The sequence below is a fragment of the Acomys russatus genome, chromosome 27 (genome assembly GCF_903995435.1).
Source record: "Acomys russatus chromosome 27, mAcoRus1.1, whole genome shotgun sequence".
Classification (NCBI taxonomy): domain Eukaryota; kingdom Metazoa; phylum Chordata; class Mammalia; order Rodentia; family Muridae; genus Acomys; species Acomys russatus.
The window spans coordinates 14,508,429-14,528,930 of NC_067163.1; the positions used below are offsets into that span (position 1 = coordinate 14,508,429).

The 20,502-nt window shown below is 44.3% G+C and overlaps 1 protein-coding gene across 1 annotated transcript in view; it reads left to right on the forward strand.

The window, feature by feature from the left end:
• The first annotated feature begins 20,054 nt into the window (after window positions 1–20,054).
• Window positions 20,055–20,502, forward strand: part of Zmat4 (zinc finger matrin-type 4) — a 518,094-nt gene continuing 517,646 nt past the window's right edge. Inside the window, exon 1 of the mRNA XM_051169437.1 lies at window positions 20,055–20,145. The gene's annotated coding sequence lies outside the window, so the exon portion shown is untranslated. The remainder of the gene's footprint in view (window positions 20,146–20,502) is intronic.

The following is a 20,502-nucleotide window of genomic DNA, read 5'->3' on the forward strand; positions in this document are numbered from 1 at the left end:
CAGCCCATTACCCCTCAGGCCATCATGACCCGCATCCCTTGTAGGATAACTTCTTATCTCATCCACAGTTCTTAAAGCACAGCGAGAGATCGCCTTTTTGGAAGAAACTTTTTACTACAGCCAATTTAAAAAAAAAAAAGAATCTGATTTTATTTATAAGATGCTTGTAGCGAATGCAGGGGAACTGGCAGAAGGGTTTTATTTGTTTTTCTTCAGGTCTATCTTGACTCCTGGGAAAGCTGGTAGTCCCTAACTACCCAGGGGTAGTCTGGGGCATAGCTGGTAATATCTAAGTACCCAGGAGAGAATGGGGCGAAAGGTTTCTGCAGTTTTGAGGGATTCGAAACTACCTGGAGATCTAAACTTGGTGGGCTCTTGAAAATCTGGGGAGTCAACCTCTCTGAGAAGAGGGCACGTGTTTAACTTGTCCACGTGCTCCCATCCATAGGCTGTCCTGGTGTCTCTGAGAAAGCTTCCTGCCGCCCCACCCCCCACCCCCTTGGTCTTCCTCTCAGCCGAGGAAGGAGAGAGAGTTCAACAGGAGGCTGAAATGTGGCTTTGATTCTCGTCTGACCTTGGAGGCCGTCTTAAATGGATGACATTGTAAGGGAGGAGATTATTCTCCCCCGCAGAGGTCAAGGCTGCATTTGATCTGAATTATTACTGTCCGGACCCTGTCCTTCCCCTGCAAAACCTGGAACTGATTCTGTGGGTGGTTTTAAAAATCCAAAGCGGTAAGAAATGTTTCCAGTTCTGTGTGCTCAACCATATGCTATGGGTCTGAACACAACTCAAACCAGAGTAACAGCAGACTTCACTCAACCATTGTTACTACTTATTTTGAGCATACAATGCAAAAAACAAAAAACAAAAAACAAAAAAAAGAACAAAAACAAAAAAACCCAAAAACAAACAAAAACAAAAGCAAAAGCCCCCCCAGAAGGGTCTCCTCCAGCCTCTTCTTGTGTTTTAACACCCATTTCCCTTTTTCTTGCCTCACTTGGAAATGGTCTGGAGGAAACATGTCAGGGTGAAGATGGGTGTGTCATCTGTCTCTGTGAAGCTGGCCAAGGCCTCCTGGGCCTCCTTGGTTCCCTGTCCATGAAAGCAGCACTCCTGAGCTGTGTGGAGGCTATGGTTCCTGACCTTGGTGCCGTAGGACGGGCTGTATCCCCCCGGGGCCATCTGGAAGCTGGTCTCTGCTCTGTGGGCCTTGTCCTTTCTCCTCTGTGTGCTCCAGAGGCTGCAGCTTTCTCATCCAGCCTGAGTGATGGCGTTCGTTCTCTGTCCTGCACCCAGAGGACACTGTGAAGGACCCCTTATTGTCTAGACACTTAGTCAGCTGGCTGTTTCCTTTCTTGTATCCTTTCTTTGCCACCATCATTTGTGGGTTCCAGAAATGTCTTAGCCATGGCCCCAGGATCTTCAGCTCCAGCCAAGACTTTTTTTTTTTTTTTTTTTTTTTAAGTTTATTTCTTGGCTACCTCCCTCTCAACCCCAGCTCTGCACATTTTGTTCTCTCTCTTCTTTCATCCAGGCAAGCTTCCTCTTCTCTGGACAGGGAGTGTCCTCGTGAACAGCAGAATCTCAAGGGGAAAAAAATGAAGAGAAAGTGGCTTGTAGGGTCAAGGAAAGCATAAGACGGAACTGCTGTCTGGAGCATTAGTAGTGCTGGGCTTGGCTGTGTTTGCCGAGCGAGGCAGGACAATGTGCAAGAGCTCACAGAGTTCCAAGGTTAGCAGAAGGAAGCACCTGGCGAAAGCTGGGCAAAGTAGAACTCAGCACGGTAAAGTATTGAAGTGTTGAAAAAGGCCACTTTAGATACAGAGGAAGCAATGGGGCCACAGCTAGTCTACCAAACACCAGGCATGGTTCATGTTGGTTTGCCTGCATTGGTTTTATTATTGCAAGGGCAAGAAAAGTGACCTGGGGAGCTGATGGCTTGGCCCTGAGTCTGTCTACCAGGCTAAGCTCTGCACGGAGTAAAAAAAAAAAAAAAAAAAAAAAAAAAAACTTTGGAAGAGAGTAAGAAAGATGCATTGGGTATTGCAAGACGCAGTTATTAGAAAAGAGAAAGAAGGCGTACCTAGGAGAGTGATTCTATGCCACAGGAAAGGCAGCCGCGCTGATGGGGCACCTGTCTGTGTGATGCACTCATGAGCTCAATCAGGTGTGGCATCGTCGTCCATGAAGCACAAAGCACGGACGGGCCACCCTCTGAAGGCCATCAGAGAGGCAGGGTGACAGTAGGATGTGGGTTGTGAAATGTGCAAAACAACAAAACGGACCAGTTGGAATACAGGAATGGCAAGAAGTTGAAGCCAGCACTTAGGAAAGATTGTGTAACGGATGAAGAAACTAGCCTCCGCCTAAACCACAAGGGCTTCTGGGATCATCTTGTCAGTAATTAGAGTGTCACCACTTTCGTCTTCTCTTTTCTTGTTTACTATTGGCATTCTCTTGCCCCAGGACCAGTCACAGCTGGATAGATGGCCATCCAATTACAAGCCAGATTTCTCAACTTCATTTTACTTTTGCAGTTCAGCGACAACATGGCTATGTTATGGGCCCATGGGGCATGAGCAAATGAGGTATACCATTCTAGGTAATATCCTAACTCTCCTTAATGGGAAAAACTTTGGACCTCCTGCCGCCCATTTCTGCTTCTGGGATCTAGAAGCAGAAGCTGCATGCTGATTCTTAGCCTTGCTTTCTGGGATGCCCCTGCATAGGGCTGACATACAACCCCAAACTCTTTGCCCTTACATTTTGAGAAAGACTTAAACTTGTAATGATTTAAGCTGTTATGTTTTGAGGTGCCCTGGTTACAATTTCTCATCTAAAACCTTCATGGGTGTTAAAGTTTGCATCTTGCAGAAAAATGTTGACTAGACCAGAGTGTGATCTTGGCACTAAGGGGCTGCTTCCTATCCCACCATCTGTCTCCATGGCACAACCAATCAAGTTCCAGGCAGCTCATCCTTCCCAATTTTGGGGGGAAAAAAAGAACTGTCAAACTGGGAATAATAGAATGTGGAATCAAAGATGCGAAACTCTAAGTTTTATCTTGGATTGGTTTAGGAATCTAAGTTGGGTTTGAAGCTTGAGTAAGTCAGGGTTCCAGGGTGGAGAGAAGACTTTTTCTTATGATAATGGCTTCTGAGAGATTCTTTCTTCTAGGAAGCGTGGCCACAATTGCAATAAGCTTACATGAGGTAACATGTAAGATAGTGAGCTACTCAGTGGCTCAGGGCCGGCCACTCCCCACCAGACACGAATTCTTTTAGCCTATTTTTATCATGGAAAGCTTTGCTTTCTGCTGCAGCTAGGTGTATAGTTTTGCTGGGTATAGTAGTCAGGGGTGACATGTGTGTTTTTTAGGACTTGTACATTGCTCCAGGTTCTTCTGGCTTTGAGAAGTCGGCTATTATTCTGACAGGACTGCTTTGATATGTGACTTCAACCTTTCTTTTGCAGTTTTCAATACTGTTTGTTTCATATGTTTAGTGTGTTTTAAATATGAGTGTTATAGCTCTGATGGAAAAGTATCCTGGCAGTTGTGAGCCAAGGACTATTACAAAATTACACTATATAACAAAGCTCACACAAGAGATTTATTGGTAGGGAAAAGCCCAGGAGGGTGGCTGCCTCTGTTGTGGGGAGACACAGCAGAGAACTGAGCAGAACACTGGATTATATAGGGCTTCTTTCAGGGGAGGGGGATGAGATGAGTTTTCAGGGTGGCCTGGGATTGGAGAGATTATGCGGTTTGATCTTGGGTCAAGCTCAGGGATTGGTGGAACTTTTTATTTCCCCTGTAGGGTGAGGCCTGGCTACTCTCTTACCTGAGGGCTAGAGACAGCTGTTCCAGACAAAATGGCCCTTACAGCTGTTAGGGGAGTCTGGGGGCAGGGCCTGCCCAAGGAACCTCCTCGTAGGGGCGGGGTTAAATGGTGGAGCTCCTAAGGCAAAGGCCTGGCATTCCTGTGCCTCAAGGGGTCCAGCTGCCAGATGAGCTAGAGTAGTCTAGAAGTCTAGCAGCTGGAGTTCTCTGGGAGCGGGGCGTACAGGGAGTCTGTGAGCATGGCAGGGAAGCCCTCCTGCTTCCTGAGTTGGTGTGAATAGCCAATGTTAAGTATAATATGCCATCAGGAGTTTCTATTCTAGTCCTGTCTATTTGGTGTCTTGTGTGACTTTTGTATCTGTACAGGGAGTTTTCTTCCCTGTTATAACATTTCCCTGGGTGGTCCAGTTTCTTTACTTCATCTTCTAATCCTGATATACTGTCTTCTAAAATTTTAATTTCTATCTTCATTTCAGATTGCGTTTTTTTTTTAATACCTCTTCTCCCTCTTCTTCTCGCTCTTCTCTCTCTCTCTCTCTCTCTCTCTCTCTCTCTCTCTCTCTCTCTCTCTTTCTGAGACAGGGTTTCTCTGTGTGACCTTGGCTGTGCTGGACTCACTTTGTAGACTAGCCTGGCCTTGAACACCCAGAGATCTAATGGCCTCTGCCTCCCTGAGTGCTAGGATTACTGTGCATGGCAAAAACAAAACAAAACAAAAACAAAAACAAAAACAAAAACAGACAAACAAAAAACCAAACTTATTTTTAAATTCACTTTTCAAATCCCGAATTGTCTTTATTATTTCATTCAGTTGTTTGTGTTTCCTTGAACTTCAGTCAGATTTATTTCTGGATACCAGGGTGTTCCTGGGGTCTTAGTGGTAAGCGCAACAACATAAGGCAAGGTACTGAGCAGACTTATGAGAAAAGTACCAAAGTAGGATTCCTGGCTGGGCCTGGGTGGAAGAATATGGCTGCCTAGATATTGAGCTTGCTTTGTTATCAGAATACCACCATCAGCTCTTTTGAGTCCCCACCTTGCCAGATGCAGATTTCTATATCACATGAGTTAATTCCTTATAATAAAATTGCTTTCATTATCTCTGCATAAATCTTAATTGTTCTGTTTTTCTGGAGAACTCTGACTAGCATAGTGACTTCCCAAGTTTGGGGTGACTCAGAGTTTAGAATGTCTAAAATATGTAAGATAAGTGCTAGGTTAGTCACCTCCTCAGTAAGAGGGGGGGACCCAGTACAATTGGGTAGGTCAATATCCTCCAAAATCAGGCTTGCTGAAACTCTTTTTACTCATGTTAGGGTACATAAAAACAGGGGTACCTGCCACATGGGTGGCCTAAGTATACTGGCAGTGAGTGAAGGCTACTGGGGAGGCTATGCTGGTGGTAGGTGCTGTGTCCACATATTTTCTCTGGATTTGCAGAGCTCAAGGCTTAACAACTGAGAAAGTTCTGGAGGACAGGGAAGTCTTGAAGACCCAAAGGAATCAGCCCAAAGAGTGGATTTCAGTGCTGGGATGCATGACAAAGGGCAAACTTCAGTCTCCAGGTTAGCCACCAAACTGCCTCACAGAGAATGCAGGAAACAAAAGTTTGGATGGAAGAAAGGACTACAAAAAGGCTATAGGAGGAAAAGAAATGTTTCCACAATAACTGAAAGACAATAAAGAGCACACACCTTTCAATAATAACTTTAACTATCAGGGTCTTCAACTTCTTAATTAAAAGACTCATGATAATTGAATGGATTAAGAAAAACGATGCATCTGCTTGTTGTCTGAAAGAAATGTAGCTTAGCTTCAGGCATAGACACAACCCTAAGAGTGAAAGGATCGAAAAAAGGATTGTAAGAAAATGGGACCAGGGAACAACTAGGTTGTTGCTCTAGTATCTGACAAACTAGACTTCAAACCAAAATTAATCAGAGGAGATTAAAAAAATACTTCATTCTGACCAAGGAAATGATCAATCAACCAAAAAGACACTAAGTCTTAAACATCTATGCATCAAATATAGGCACACTTAATCTCATAAGAACACACTGACGGACTTTAAACCACAGAATAAACCCCAATACAGCAATGGTGGGTTATGTAACACCTCTTTTTCTAGTGGCAAAAAGGTGATACACATGAAAAATAAATAAATAGAAGCAATGAGATAGTGACAACCTAGATGAGTGAACCTAACAGATATCTACAGAACAGCTTCCCCAACCACCACAGAACGTACATTCTTTTCAGCAGCTCACGGAATCTTCTTGGAAGTAGATCATATACCAGGACATGAGTAAATCTCAAAAGTAAAATTATTGCATGTATCCTATATGACTGGAATGCTACAAAGCTAAAAATCGATAGCGAAAGAATCTTATTAATTAAACAAACTTGTGGAGATTAACTGGCCCACTACTGATTGATGACTGTGTCAAAGAAGAAATCAACAAGGAAATTAAAAAATTCCTAGAACTAAATGAAACTGAAAACAGAACATACCAAAGGCCCTGGGAATGTTGAAAACTGTTTGGAGAGGGAAATTTATGGCACTGTGTGCCTCCATTGAAAAATTCAGAAAAGGGCAAATAAATAACTTAAAGATGTACTCAGAAGTTTGGAAAAGCTGTAACAAAGTAAATCCTAAACAAGTAGAAGGAAAAAGTAGCAGAAAGTAGGACAGAAATTAATGAAATAGAAACAAACAAAAATACAAATAATCAAACTAATGGCATGTTTTTGTTTGTTTTTAAAAGATTAACAAACCTTTAATCAAATTAACAAAGTGAAAGAAAGAGAAGACTCAAATTAACGAAATTAGAGATGAACAGGAAAACATCGCAACAGACGAGAAAGGAGTTCAGGAATCATAAAGGAACATTTTCAAAACCTATAATCCATTAAGCAGAAGAACATAAAAGAAGTGGATGGATTTCTACATGTACCCAAACCACCAAAGCTAAAGCAAGAAGAAACCAACAACATAAACAGACTCATAACAAATAAAGAGATTGAAACAATAATTAAAAATCTTCCAAATAAGATAGGTGTGGTGCTCATGCCTGTAATCCCAGCACTCAGGGAGGCAGAGGCAGGCAGATCATTGAGTTTGAAGCCATCCTCTAGTCTACAAATCCAGTCCAGGACAGCCAAGGCTACACAGAGAACCCCTGTCTTGAAAAACCAAACAGAACCAAACCAAAACAAAAAAACTTCCAAATTAAAAAAAAAAACAAAAAACAGATTCAGAGAAAAATTCTACATGGCTTTCAAGAAAGACTACACCCATTTCTTCTCACATTATTCCAAAAGAAATAAAAGCATAGGAAGCATTTCCAAAAGCACTTTTACTCTACTACCCCAACCAGGTAAGGTAAAGACACAAAACCAAAAACAAAAAATATAGACCAACATCTCTGACAAAAATAAATGCAAGAACTTTCAACACAATGCTTGCAAAACAAGTATAGGTACACATCTAAAAGATCACCCCTCACAATCAAGTTGGCTTTATTTGGAGCTGCAGAAATGGTTAAACATACTCAAGTCAAGATATATTATAAATCATATAAATAGGCTTAAAGACATACTCTCAATAGATGTAGAATAGACCTTTGACAAAATAAAAAATGTCCTAGAGAGAGAATGACAGGAGAGACAACCATACCTGTCTTAGCTAGGGTTACTATTGCTGTGAAGAAATATCATGACCAGAAGGACAGAAGTGCCAAGTCCTTTGGGCATATGCCAAGGAATGGTATGGCTGGGTCACATGGTAGATTTACTGTTAGTTTTTGACACTTCTGCACATTGATTTCCAGATTGGCTGTACAAATCTGCATTCCCACCAACACTGAATGACAGTTCCCTGTTCTCCATGACCTCTATAGCATCTGCTGTTTTGTTGACTTGTGTCATTTTGACTTGGGTACGATGAAATCTCTGAAAGTCTCTGATTGCTAAGGATGAGGACCACATTTTGAGGCCTTTTTTAAAAGCCATTTTTATTACATCTTTTGGGAATGCTCTGTTTAGATCACTTGCCCATTTAAAAGTCTCTCTTGTGTTTACTCAGGCTGACTTCATCTGGCTCTCTTATTGGCCTTCAGGAAGTAAACAACTTTGTGGCAGTCACTTTTATGGACATGGCCAGGTGTTGGTGCACTGTGGACACCAGCTACTAGCTAGGGGAAAATAGCAACCCTGTTGGTGCTGCTGCAAGGAGAGGAATTTTGCCAGCAACCCTAAAGGAGACTTGGATAGTTCTTTCACAGTCCAGCCATCTGATAAGAATACAGTCCTGTCAACTTTTTGACTGTGGCCCTTGGAGACTGTGACCCAATGATCCAGCTAAGCTGTGCCTGAACTTCTGACCCACAGAAACCACAGGACAACAAAGAAGTGGTAAGTCACTGAAGCTGTGATTTGTCATGCAGTATAGAAAAGTACCCAGGCTCAGATTTTACAGTTTAGAGTAGAAAACAGAGTTCAGCAAATATGTGCTGTGGTGGATAGCATTCTTTCTCTAATGCTTTGTCTCTTTCCTTCTAGCTATGCACCATGTGACTTTATAGTTTGTCCTCAAGAGGGATGGGGTACATCTTTTCCATCTTTGATTTTTCTTTGGGGTGGTGGAATGAGATAGCCATTGCAGAGAGCCTGTTTGCATCCTAGACCTGAAAATGTCTCTTTGCCTTCTTCTGCCACTCTATCACCATGAGAATCTGCTGCAGGGAGCTGGGCTGACAAGAACGAGAGATGTGAGGCAGAGGCTGGCTTTGGTGACCCATAGACCTCAGGTGGAGACAGAGCCACAAGTGCAGCGCTGCAGCTAAATCAAGGGCACACCAGCTGAGGCTGGGCTAGATCAGACACGCCTAGCCATCTATAGTACAGGATCTATTTATATTTCAAGTTTGAAAGCTATTTATTTGTAGCATTTTTGTGGCAATGGCTAGCTGCTATAGTCACGTAAATAATAATGAAATTATAATTGTAATTTTTCCATGAAGGAGAAACATGAATAAAGAAATTAAATAAACTGACTTTATCTAGGCATGATGAACAGATTTTCTTAAAACACTGAGATTCAGTGGGTAAAGACACCTGCTACCAAGTTTTACCACCTGAGTTAGATTCCTGGAAACCATATGGTAGGAGTAACCTAATTTCTACTAGTTGTCTTCTTATTTCTACATGCACACTGTGGTATATATGCACATGTGCATGCATGCACTAAATAAGATTGGAAAATAATGTTCTAGGGGCTGGAAAAATGATGGTTCAGTGGCCAAGAGTATTTTCTTCTGTAGAGGACACGGGTTTGATTCTTAGCACCCATATGGCAACATCTGTAATTCCAGTTCCTGAGGATTTAGCACACTTTTCTGGTCTTTGTGGGCACCAGACACACATGTAGATGTAGTACACATGCATGCAGACAGGCAAATACACATAGAAAATAAAAACATCTTTTAAATGAGGATAAGGAGGAAGAAGAGGAAGAAGAGGAGAAGAAAAAGAAGAAGAAGAAGAAGAAGAAGAAGAAGAAGAAGAAGAAGAAGAAGAAGAAGAAGAAGAAGAAGAAGAAGAAGAAGATCAAATGACAGGAGCTAACTCACTAGGTCATGTTAGAATGACAGTACATCAGAGTGTCCTGGAGGGGTAGGACTGATATGATAAATATTTATTAAAAGGAGACTTGTTAGTCTGAGTGGTTCAACCATGTCTGTCTTCACACCAGAGAGGTTGAGAATGGAAACTTCTCAATCCATGCTAGATGCCTCTGTAGTCCCAACCTGGAGTTGAATCCTGGGGGATGGGTGAAGAGCTATGACTTGTCTTCTGTCCAACTGGAAGGTCAAAGAAGCTGCATGTCAGCAAAAGAATGCAGCAGCAGCAGTAGCAACAGCAACAACAATAACAACAACAACAACAACAACAACAGAGCAGGTGAATTCACCCTCAAGATATAAAGGTAATGAGGGGCAAAAAGCAAACCATTCCTCTCCGATCTTCTCTTAATCTGGCTTTTAAGGGAAATTGATGCCCATATTTATGGCAGGCCAAATAACTGGATAAAGACAATCCCTCACAAGTGGTCCCAGGTAGCTTGCTTTTTAGTTGATTCCCGATTTAGTCAAGTTGACAACCAAGGTTAGGCACCACAGCAAGGAAGACCACGTCAAGCAGAGAGGAAGGCACCATGGGGCTCCTGGGTAGGAAACAGTGCTTAGCACGTTTGGGGATTCACAAAGAGGCCAATGTGACTGAAGAGAGGAGGGAGGGTGGAAGGTGAAGATAAACAGTCAAGAGAGGAACTGTAAAGTACTTGGAGGCATGCTAGGTATTTTCTTTTTTTCCTTATAGTTGTAGTGGAGATTCTGTAAGGGATTTTCAGTTAGGGAATGACACAGGAAAAAGTTCATTACTGAAACAGTATGGGTCATGGTGTAAAGAATGGATATTATGGTGGTTTGATGGCAAATTCCCCTGCCCCTGCCCTCCCCATAGGCTCATGTATCTGAACACTTGGTCCCCAGTTGGTGGAACTGCTTGGGAAGGAGTAAGAGGTGTGACCTCATTGGGAGATATGTCACTGGACGTGTGGGCTTTGAGACTTCAAAAGTTCATGCCAGGTGCTTGTAGGTTCTCTCCCTCCCTGCCTCCTCCCAGCTTTACCTCTTGCCTGCAGACCAGGATGTAGTCTTTGCTTCCTTGTTTGTTTTGGTTTTTCAAGGCAGAGTTTCTCTGTGTAGCCTTAGCTGTCCTGGACTCACCTTTTAGACCAGGCTGGCCTTGAACTCACCAAGATCCACCTGCCTCTGCCTCCCAAGTGCTGGGATTAAAGACGTGTGCCACCATGGCCCAGCCCAGGATGTAGTCTCTTAACCCCTTCTCTTCCACCACACTTGCCTCCCTGATTATCAGGGACTGCCATGATTATCAGGGACTAACACACTAACACTCTGAAACTGTAAGCAAGCTCCCAGTCTAATGCCTTCATTTACAAGCTGCCTTGGTCATGGTGTCTTTTAACAACAACCGAACAGAGTAATTAAGGAAGACAAACTTGGCAAAAGCAATGTTGGAAAGCTAGATGCATCTTTGTGTGTGTGTGTGTGTGTGTGTGTGTGTGTGTGTGTGTGTGTGTGTGATTTCTGGGAGGAGACCAGAGTGGTTTAGATGAAAGCCTAGTGGTGTAGATGGACAGAGGGAGTTAGTGGATTGGGAAAGTGGAACGCACACGTAACTGATGAGCAGGAGAGGGGAAGAGGCTGTGTCAGTGCTGTGAGCCTCACGGGCTTTTGGTGTGACTCACACACTATCTGATAGTTGCAACTATCAGAAGAAAGCTGGGGGAAGAGCATGCCTAGGAGAAAGTCCAGGATTTGGTGTTTAGGATCCATGGTCAGATCTCACTTCCCCGGGAAGCGAGAATGATGCACTTGCCTTGTGATGGTTATCAGGAGAAGGACTTCTGCATATCAGACTCCAAGTTCAAGGCAGGATCTTACCCATGCCAGAGACACGAAAGAGAGAAGGGAGCTGGAGGTGTAAGTTAAGGCTACTCTTAAACCATGTCTGTCTGGTTGTTTGAGGAAAAATCAGTGTAAAAAAAAAAAAAAAAAAAGATTCAAACTTTTGATCTCACGGAGACATTGCTTTGCGACCAGCACAGACCGGGCCATGATGGCCTTGTCCATTGCAATTGTTTCAGATTGGGAGTGGAGACCCGTTCTTGCTCCTCATGACTCCATTAGGACAAACTGTCTTTGTTATCCCTGAGCCAGAAACATCATGTCTGCACTATGGAAAATCCTTGGGCTTGGGCCCTGCTGGTAAAAATCTGGAGTTTGGTAGTCACAGGGTGAAGAGGCCTCTGAAGTCACGTGGCTCCAACCTGCTTGAAAGTACAACAATCTGGGCTACTGCCATGCTCTGTAGACCACAGGGCTCTGAGTGAGGCCGGCCAGCCGGAGCAAGTTCTTATTGAAAAACATTTGTTAAGCTTCTCATGCTGTGTTTACCTGAGCACATTAGGGGTGTGAGAGTGGGTGGTAGGATGCTCACTTAGAGAAGTTACTTCCAGCCTCCCTCCAATGGATGGCTGTTTTCATCTTTGCCTTAGCAGAGGGTTAATATCTACCATCACTCTTGGATGCCTCCCACATGTGACCCAGCCTCCCACATGTGACCCAGCCCTCAATTTTTCTCCTTCTCTTCACACAAGTTCCAGGTACCTTCTCATGAGCAATTGCTTTGATCCTGGCTCCATTCCACTTGCAAGTCCCCATCACTGTCCAGGATATTGATTGGTGTTCCCAACGAAATGAGTAGGAAACACTGGGATTTGAACTATTCACACTTAGAATCACACTCCCCTACTCGCCTAGCTGGACCATGATATCATGCTGGAGAGTCTCCCTCCCCCTCCCTGCAAGGACAAAACACTTACACCACCAGGGCACCATGGAGAAGCTGCTGTGGCCACACCCATATAAGCACTGCACTCACATCCTCTGTAGAGTGAGCCCTCTTGGATGTCAGTGCATGAGTGCCTCCTGCACCCCTGAGGTTCTGTTTGAGGTTCTGAGGGCCAGGAACCAAGGCTTCATCCTGGAAGGGTCAGAAAGCTCCAGCAGCCCATATGTTCTACAATAGGCAGAGCTGCCCTAAGCAGCCTTAAAGGGCCAGAGCACCGTCAAGAGATTTGGGAAAGGGTGAGTGAGGCCAGAGTATCAGGGACAGTGAACAAGGGGCAGGTAAGAGAGGGGAACAGCTAAAACAGTGGCTCTCAGCCTATGAGTTGAGACCCTTTGAGGGGGGTGTTGAATGACCTTTTCACAGCGTTTGTCTAAGACCATCAAAAAACACAGATATCTACACTACAATTCATAACAGTAGTAAAATTACAGTTATAAAATAGCAACTAGAAAAGTTTTATGGTTGGGGGTCACCACAACATGAGGAGCTGTATTAAAGGGTCACAGCATTAGGAAGGCTGAAAGCCACTGAGCTTTAGGAAGAAGGCACATTGGGCATTTTCAAGCTTAAATGCTTCATGAAGAAAAAGAATTAGAGCTGTGAAATGTTCCTCATAAGAGCAATCGTAGTAAAGAAGAAGAAAGTAGCTGCAGAGGGAGTCAAACCACCACGAAGCTCATGGTGTGACAGCCTTAGCACCGTTCTTGGTACTTTCTGACTGAGAGTATCCTCAACAGTACTCTGAGCTCTGCTTCCTGGTCTCTGTGGCGTGTAGAGGGTGGTCCTGCACCCTCCACATGATGGCATATTTGTGATGGGTGGAGTTGTGGGAGGCTAGCAGCAGCTTATATATATATATATATATATATACACACACACACACACACACACACACACACACACACACACATAACCTATGGCAAAGAAGCTTCCTCATAGACCTCAGAACCACAGTGATGTTTCTCAACAAATATTACTGTGAACACAATAGCCTCAGACAGTCAGTCCACACAGGATGAGTCCTGTTGGAAAGTGTGTAAGGGTTGGTTAGGATGTACGAGACTTCAAACAAGAAGCAAGGCTGGGAGCAGCCTGAAGTTGGCAATGCAAACCAAACCTGTTAGGGTGCAGATGTTTGGGTTGGTTCTTAACTGGCTCCAAAAACAGCCTTGTTCTTTGCACATCTTCCTCAAGTCCATCTGAAGGACTCCAGGCCAGATCACCAGAGACAGTGACACCTCAGTCATAATGGACAGGCTTATTTTCTTCTTGTGATCCAATGCATGAGACGGTAAACATTTTTCTGTGGCTTCTGGGCCCTGCTGCCTTTCTGTAGCCTTGGGCCTTATTACGTGGAAGGACCCACATGACCTGGTTCAAACAAGATCCAGTTGAAGCTCATATGTAAATATTTGCTCATTTTATTTCTCACTACTCTCTTGAGAGAAGTGCTAGCATACACATTCTACAGGGCAGGAGGCTGAGACTCGGGACAGCCATCAGCAGAAATGCAGTCATGAGAGATGTATCAGTGGCAGGTGTATCACAATCTAAACACAAGTCTGTGAACTCCGGTGCCCATCTCCTTTCTGTGACACTGCAGCCCTGTCCCACCTCCTCCAGTGAAATGTGTTTGCATCTTGGTTCCGTTACAGAACAGGGCTCCACCATTTCACCATCAAAAACTTTGAAGTCAGCAAAGCTATTTAAGTGGCTCAAGGGAGGAAAAAAAAAAAAAAAGAACAACCCAAACAATTATTTTCTAAAAATGAGTGGAAAGCAGGTTGAGAGGTATGGCTGGGGCTCACAATAAGCACACATGGCCAGCATAGATGGGCAGAATACACACTGTCCAATTACAGATACTTCTGAACACTTGAAGAGGTCTAATTCAGGACACAAAGAGATGGCTCAGTGGTTAAAAGCACTTGATACTCTTCCAGAGGACCTGGATTCAGTTCCCAGCACCCGCATGGCAGCTCACAACCATCTGTAACTCTAGTCCTAAGGGGTTTGGCAGCCTTTCTGACCTCCACAACACCAGGCATGCACACAGTTCACATATATACATGCAGATAAAATACTCTTATACATAAAATAAATAATTCTTTTAAAAAAATTAAACAAGTACCATTCAGAACAAAAGGAAATAGAATTGTTGTTGCTTCAAAGAGTAAATTTTAAAGAACTCAATATCAGCATGGATTAAAAGTACAAATCTCCATAGGGGGGAAAAAAAAAACATTTGTGTGGTGAATTTGGAAACAGTGACCAGAGTGACCAGGGCAACATCTCCAGCCCTTGAGGCCTGAGTATGCAGAACCCTGCTCCAGTTCTCCTGGGCTATGTGAACAGAGCAGGTAGCTCCTAGGGCCCCAGATCAGTGTAGACTTACGTCAATTCCCGTTTCTTCCCTCATTATCTCTGGCACACCCTGGCTGTTTTCTGGTTTGGTGTAATTACAGAAAACCTGCATGTATTTATAGAGCCTGGAGCCCAGTGACACTTACATCACCATGGCAGCTAAGTGGACTTCCTGGTCTCCCTGGAAGCCTGTGTCTGACTTCTGAAGGCACCTGGACATCTGTGTGTGCTGCTTACTTCATGTTTCTTGGTTTTCAGCTGGGAAGGGATAAGGGCATTGCTCACCATGGACTCAGTATTAGTTTCCTACTATGTAACCCAAGGAGGCTACCTGCCGCCCTATTCTGAGCTAGTGTCAAGGTGTCTTCTATGTTTTCAGCCCCTGGCTCTCAGTTCAAGGCTTGGGTCTGTCTCTGTAGGCCAAGCAGGACTCAGCTGGGAAATCCAGAATGTCTGGAAAAAATGGCTACTCTCTGGTTCTCAGCAGGGGCCCTTGTTGTACACGGCCCATTCTCTCTCATTCTGAAAGGCAGTCCCGCCTTGTTATGTGCCAACAGTATCAGCTGCCAAACCTGGGCCAGTCTACTCTGTTCGGACAGAAGGTCTCCCTGGCCTGGAATCTGGTTGACATTTCCTGAATCGCCTCCTCTATGTTAAGTTTAGGGTCAAGGGTATGAACCCGACACACCCACACAAAAGCCACCACCTTCTGTTTTCACTCACGTGTTCTCTCTGTGTCCTGCAGCCTCTTCAGCGCACGTCCCCAAGGCAGGGTCAGCACCCCTGTTCAAGCCGCCAGCTGGTTCCTCCTCTCAGCCTCCTCCTCAGGTGGGTGCAGTCTTCAGCAGCCCATCGACATGTGTTGGGCAACAGTATTCGTTATATAGTAACATTCTATAAAGTAAGTAGCTAGTAACTGTAATTAGGTAATTGAGTGGCATTTAATAAGAGCATTATAATATGTAATATATATAAATGGGGAAAGTGGAGTGAAGTCATGGAAGGGAGTGGAGAGCCCGAGGCTCACATGGGCTTGCCTTCTCCAACCCAGGCCGGTAGAGATAGAATTAGCAATGACCTGCAGGCATTTCAGTGGTGGCAAGCAGCCAGTTTTCATTAACTCCTTTGGGAGGGATCTAAGAGAACATTTTACAAATGCTGCACAAAGAGGCCAGAGGCCAGAGGCCAGAGGCCAGAGGGAGGACTTGCAGTTTCAGTTCGTAGGGTCCAGTCTCTGGGGCCTTAGAGCAGAGTAAAGACACACGTTGCATCTGGAAGGAAAGGCAGTTTTTAAACACAGCGTGTTGGTCATCCATGCACTGTGCGTGTGAGACATATGACGATTTGGCTACAGGTACATTCGACTGCAGATGACTGGCTTCCCAAGGCCTGTGTGCTTAGCTCATGGTTGCCCAGAGAGACAGGCCTCAGGTTAGGGACCGCCCCTCTCCAGCCCTTAGTCATGGAGGGTTCTGAGCTCTGCTTGGATCCTGTGATTGAAATGTGAACGAGACGCAGAAATCAGCAATGACCTCCTTTCCCTTTTCTGCACCACAACAGCATCAATGCAGGGCGCAGACACAGCGGTTCTCAACCTTTCTAAGGCGGCGACCCCTTTAATACAGCTCCTCATGTTGTGGTGCCCGCCAGCCCCCTCCCCCCACCATAAAATTATTTTCATTGCTGCTTCATAAGTGTAACTTTTCCTAATGTTATGAACTGTAACGGAAGCCTCTGATGCGCAGGATGGTCTTAGGCGAGCCCTGTGAAAGGGTCTTTTAACCCCCTAAAGGGATCACGACCTACGGGTTGGGAAGTGCTGTAGTGTTTGCAAAAGACCTGGGTAGACTGCGTGTACCGTGCTCCAGGCTGGAAGGGAAACCAGAATTGATCTTAGCTAGGATGACACCACTTCAATTGTAAGGGCCCTAACTGTGGCCACGACCAGATGTCTGCTCAGCTCCAAGGGTCTCAGTTTCCTCCGTGCCGAAATTAAATAGCATGGCTAAAAGACTGCCCTGGTTTTGTGAGTGAAGTTTGGTGGCGCAGAGGCAGTCAGCTGTATACTTACTACACGCTAGGCTGCTTCTTCGAAAGGGCGAAATCCCTAAAAGGGATTGCCTTATATTGCCAATAATCCTTCTAGAGCAGGCTTGCCTCCTCGTGACCCCTGCTTTACATGATTTCCAAGGTATCTCCCCGCTATAAAGATTCAAGGTCAGGCACGACGACGCCTGCGCCAGCCTTGGATTTCCCACAGCTGAGGCAAGTGGTAGGAGGGAGGCCTTCGAGAGGCTCTGTTAGATTGCTGGGGTATGAGAGTTGGTGGGTGGCTAACCCGATGGCAGCCTCGAGGAGACAAATCTGAGGTTTCCCCAGCGAGGTAGAGCCCTATTTGGCGTTTGTAAACTGCCCATTAGCCTCTCAAAGCTTTCTCTCCACAAAAATCTCACTTTCCCCTCAGCTGCCTGTCTTCTGAGTTCAGCCCTCAGTCAGCTTCCTGTCTCAGGGCTACCGTGGAAGAAACTCGAAGGAAGATGACATGTAGCTAATAATTGTATCTCACTCTCCCCAGAAATCATCTGTCTCCTATTATGGACTGTTACAATGAACCAAGTTGGAAAATAGTTAACTAATGAAAAACCGAAAATCCACAGTGATAATAGGAACACACGATTCTAAGTACAGGATTGAACTCTAGTCAAGCTCTGTGGATTTTGCTAACACATAGACCTTAGCTGCCTTCTCTGAAAAAAATGTACTCGAGTCAGAGATTGCAATATGCTGTAAAACTGGACCCAAGGTTGCCTGTTAATGTAGGTAAGATCGAACACAGACCTTAGATACTGAGGTGTTTGTAACAACATTGTTCTCATTTTATTTTATTTTTGTTGTTTTGCACTTGCTTTTTTTTTTTCTCTTGTCCCAGTATGATGATGCAAGTTAGGAGGTGGGAAGGTGGTTGCTAGGGAGAAAAGAATAACCTAGGAACTTTTATCTCCTACTGTTTCCTATGTATTACTTACTTTCCTCTCTACCTGACAGCTCCTGTGCATTATTCTGAGCACTCAGTTCTGAAAATTGCGCGAGGCTATGGTTAAAAGAAGATGGGTGCTATCCTTAGGGGCTTGGTTAAGACTGTCCTGTGAAGGAAGATTAAAAAAGAGCATATGCAATGCTCAGAGGACTTTCTGTTCATCACTCTTGACCTCTTATTTGTATCATGACTGTGAAAAACAAAGTTAAATCTAAGCTTATTTTCATAACTTTTAAAGGCATTTATTTCCAGAGACAACAAAAAAAAAAAAAAAAGCATTTTCCCCTCATCACTGCTGTCTCACTTAGGGAACTCCAACTTTACCTGTGCCCGGGTGATTTAAACTTTTTAAAAATGTTATCATGTGGAACAAAACTTGGTAAATTTTGATTTCACTTTATCTTGGATCTTGGTATTTGAATTCTTGGTGCCTTACACGATAGGGAAGAATTGACAAACTACTGGCTGCAGCACACACATTCAGCTGTGGGTCTTAATAATCTTCCTGGACTATCCATGCTCGCTCTACATAGGCCCACTTATGCCTGGCCTTTGTCTTGAGTAATGGAGACAGACCCAGTGCCTTAAGAGGCAGAGATAATTATTTCCTAGGTCTTTTCAGAAAAAAAAAAAAAAAAAAAGCCAACCCTTGCTATTAAAATATAAAATGCTACTGAAATATGATTTATTATGTCGGCTTTTTAATTCCCTTACTTAAGATTTTATTAAAAGATTGTCCATAGTTTATTGAGCATATTTTCATAGAGCCATTTGGATAACCATGCAGTCATACTGATTTTTATCATTATGATCCAAGAGAAATACAATGCAAATTTTTAAGTGTTATTTTAAATTCTCTAGTTGTACATTAGTAAAATTAAGTAGGTTAAAAAAAGAAACCATGGGATCTTGCTGAGAAAGAAAAACTAAGCAGGACAGGCTTGAGACATTCGTCCCAAAAGCAAAGTTCTTATGAATTGTGTTTCCCATTGTCAGTGGAGAAGAGGCCTTGGTTTCTGTGATGGATAGTTTGATGTCAGCTTGACACAAGCTACAGTCATCTGTAGAAGGAGAAGAAGGAACCTCAATTTAAAAAAGCCTCCATAAGAAGGGCTGTAGGCAAGCCTGTAGAGCATTTTCTTAATTAGTGATTGATGGGGGCAGACCCAGCCCATTGTGGGTGGTGCCATCCATAGGCTGGTGGTCCTGGGCTCTATAAGAAAGCAGGCTGAAGCCAGGTGTGGTGGCACACGTCTTTAATCCCAGCACTTGGGAGGCAGAGGTTCGAGGCCAGCCTGGTGTACAAAGTGAGTCCAGGACAGCCAAGGCTACACAGAGAAATCCTGTCTCAAAAAATAAACAAAGAAAGAAAGAAAGAAAGAAAGAAAGAAAAGAAAGAAGAAAAGAAAGAAAGAAAAGAAAGAAAGAAAAGAAAAGAAAAGAAAGAAAGCAGGCTGAGCAAACCACAGCAGGAGAAGCAAGCCAGTAAGCAGCACCCCTCCGTGGCTTCTGTATCAGCTCCTGCCTCCAGGTTCCTGCCCTGTTTGAGTTCCTGTCTTCACTGCTTTCGATGATGAACTGTTACATGCTTTTGGCCATGATGTTCTAGCGCAGCAGCAGTAACTAAGTTGGTACCAGGATATGGAGGTAGTGCTGTGACAGACCTTTCATGAGAAGGACTTTGGATCTTTGGACAGGAAAAGGCATTTGATGTTAAGAGTTCAGTGAGCTGTTCTTGAGGAACTTGGAAAATAAGGGTGTTGAGAGCAGTACAGAAGATGGAGGCCTGGCTTGTGGTGTTTCAGAGGGAGCCAGTGGCTCTACTGGGCCATTTCTGTGGAGGATCTGTGGTGTCTGGTCAGCTGGAGCTTAGTTAACAAGGGACAAGAAGCACTAAAATCAAACCCTCGCTTATCTTGGACAGTGGACGATGGTCAACTGGAGCTGAAGAATCTGCTGTAATAAAGAAGAGGCCAGCATCGTTGAGGTGATGCCTTCCAGAAGTGTTTCCTCAGGGTCGGCAACACAGAAGGTGTGGTCCTGAGGTGGCCAAGGCTGCTGCGCCTTGGACCAGCAGCTGAACTTGGTAGTGTTAGGATTCACCCAGGTGGTACCAGTTTTGAAGGCATGATGGGGCCATGGTGAGCAGCTGGGGCTTGGCACTGTGTGTCAGAGCTAGGAGTCCCAAAGAGAGCTCAGGAGAGGCTATTGGGGGAAGCGCAGCCCAGAAACGCCAGCAGTTTGGAGATGCCAGTGCCATGGCATGATCACCAAGAACAGCAATAGCAGCAGCAGCAGCAGCAGCAGCGGAGTGGAGCCAGCCAGAGCCTAGAAAGCAAGCTCCCTGTGCTGCAGAGGGAGGAACTGGAGGAGACCCAAGCCCTTTGAAGGAGCCCAGAAGATGGTAAGTGAATCCCAGATTAATTTGGACATTGAGTTTTACACAGTTGAAGCTTGTGTTTTGCTTTAATCTGATTGTGACTGTGCCCTGGTTTTTTTTGCTTTTTTATTTTTACGGGAGCCTGCAGTTGAGAGATTTTGAACTTTTAAAAGAGATTTTTGAGGCCAAGTGGTGCTGGCACACACCTTTAATCTCAGCACTCGGGAGGCAGAGGCAGGCGGATCACTGTGAGTTCAAGGCCAGCCTGGTCTACAAAAGTGAGTCCAGGACAGCCAGAGCTACACAGAGAAAACCTGTCTCAAAAAACTAAAGAGGGAGAGAGAGAGAGAGAGAGAGAGAGAGAGAGAGAGAGAGAGAGAG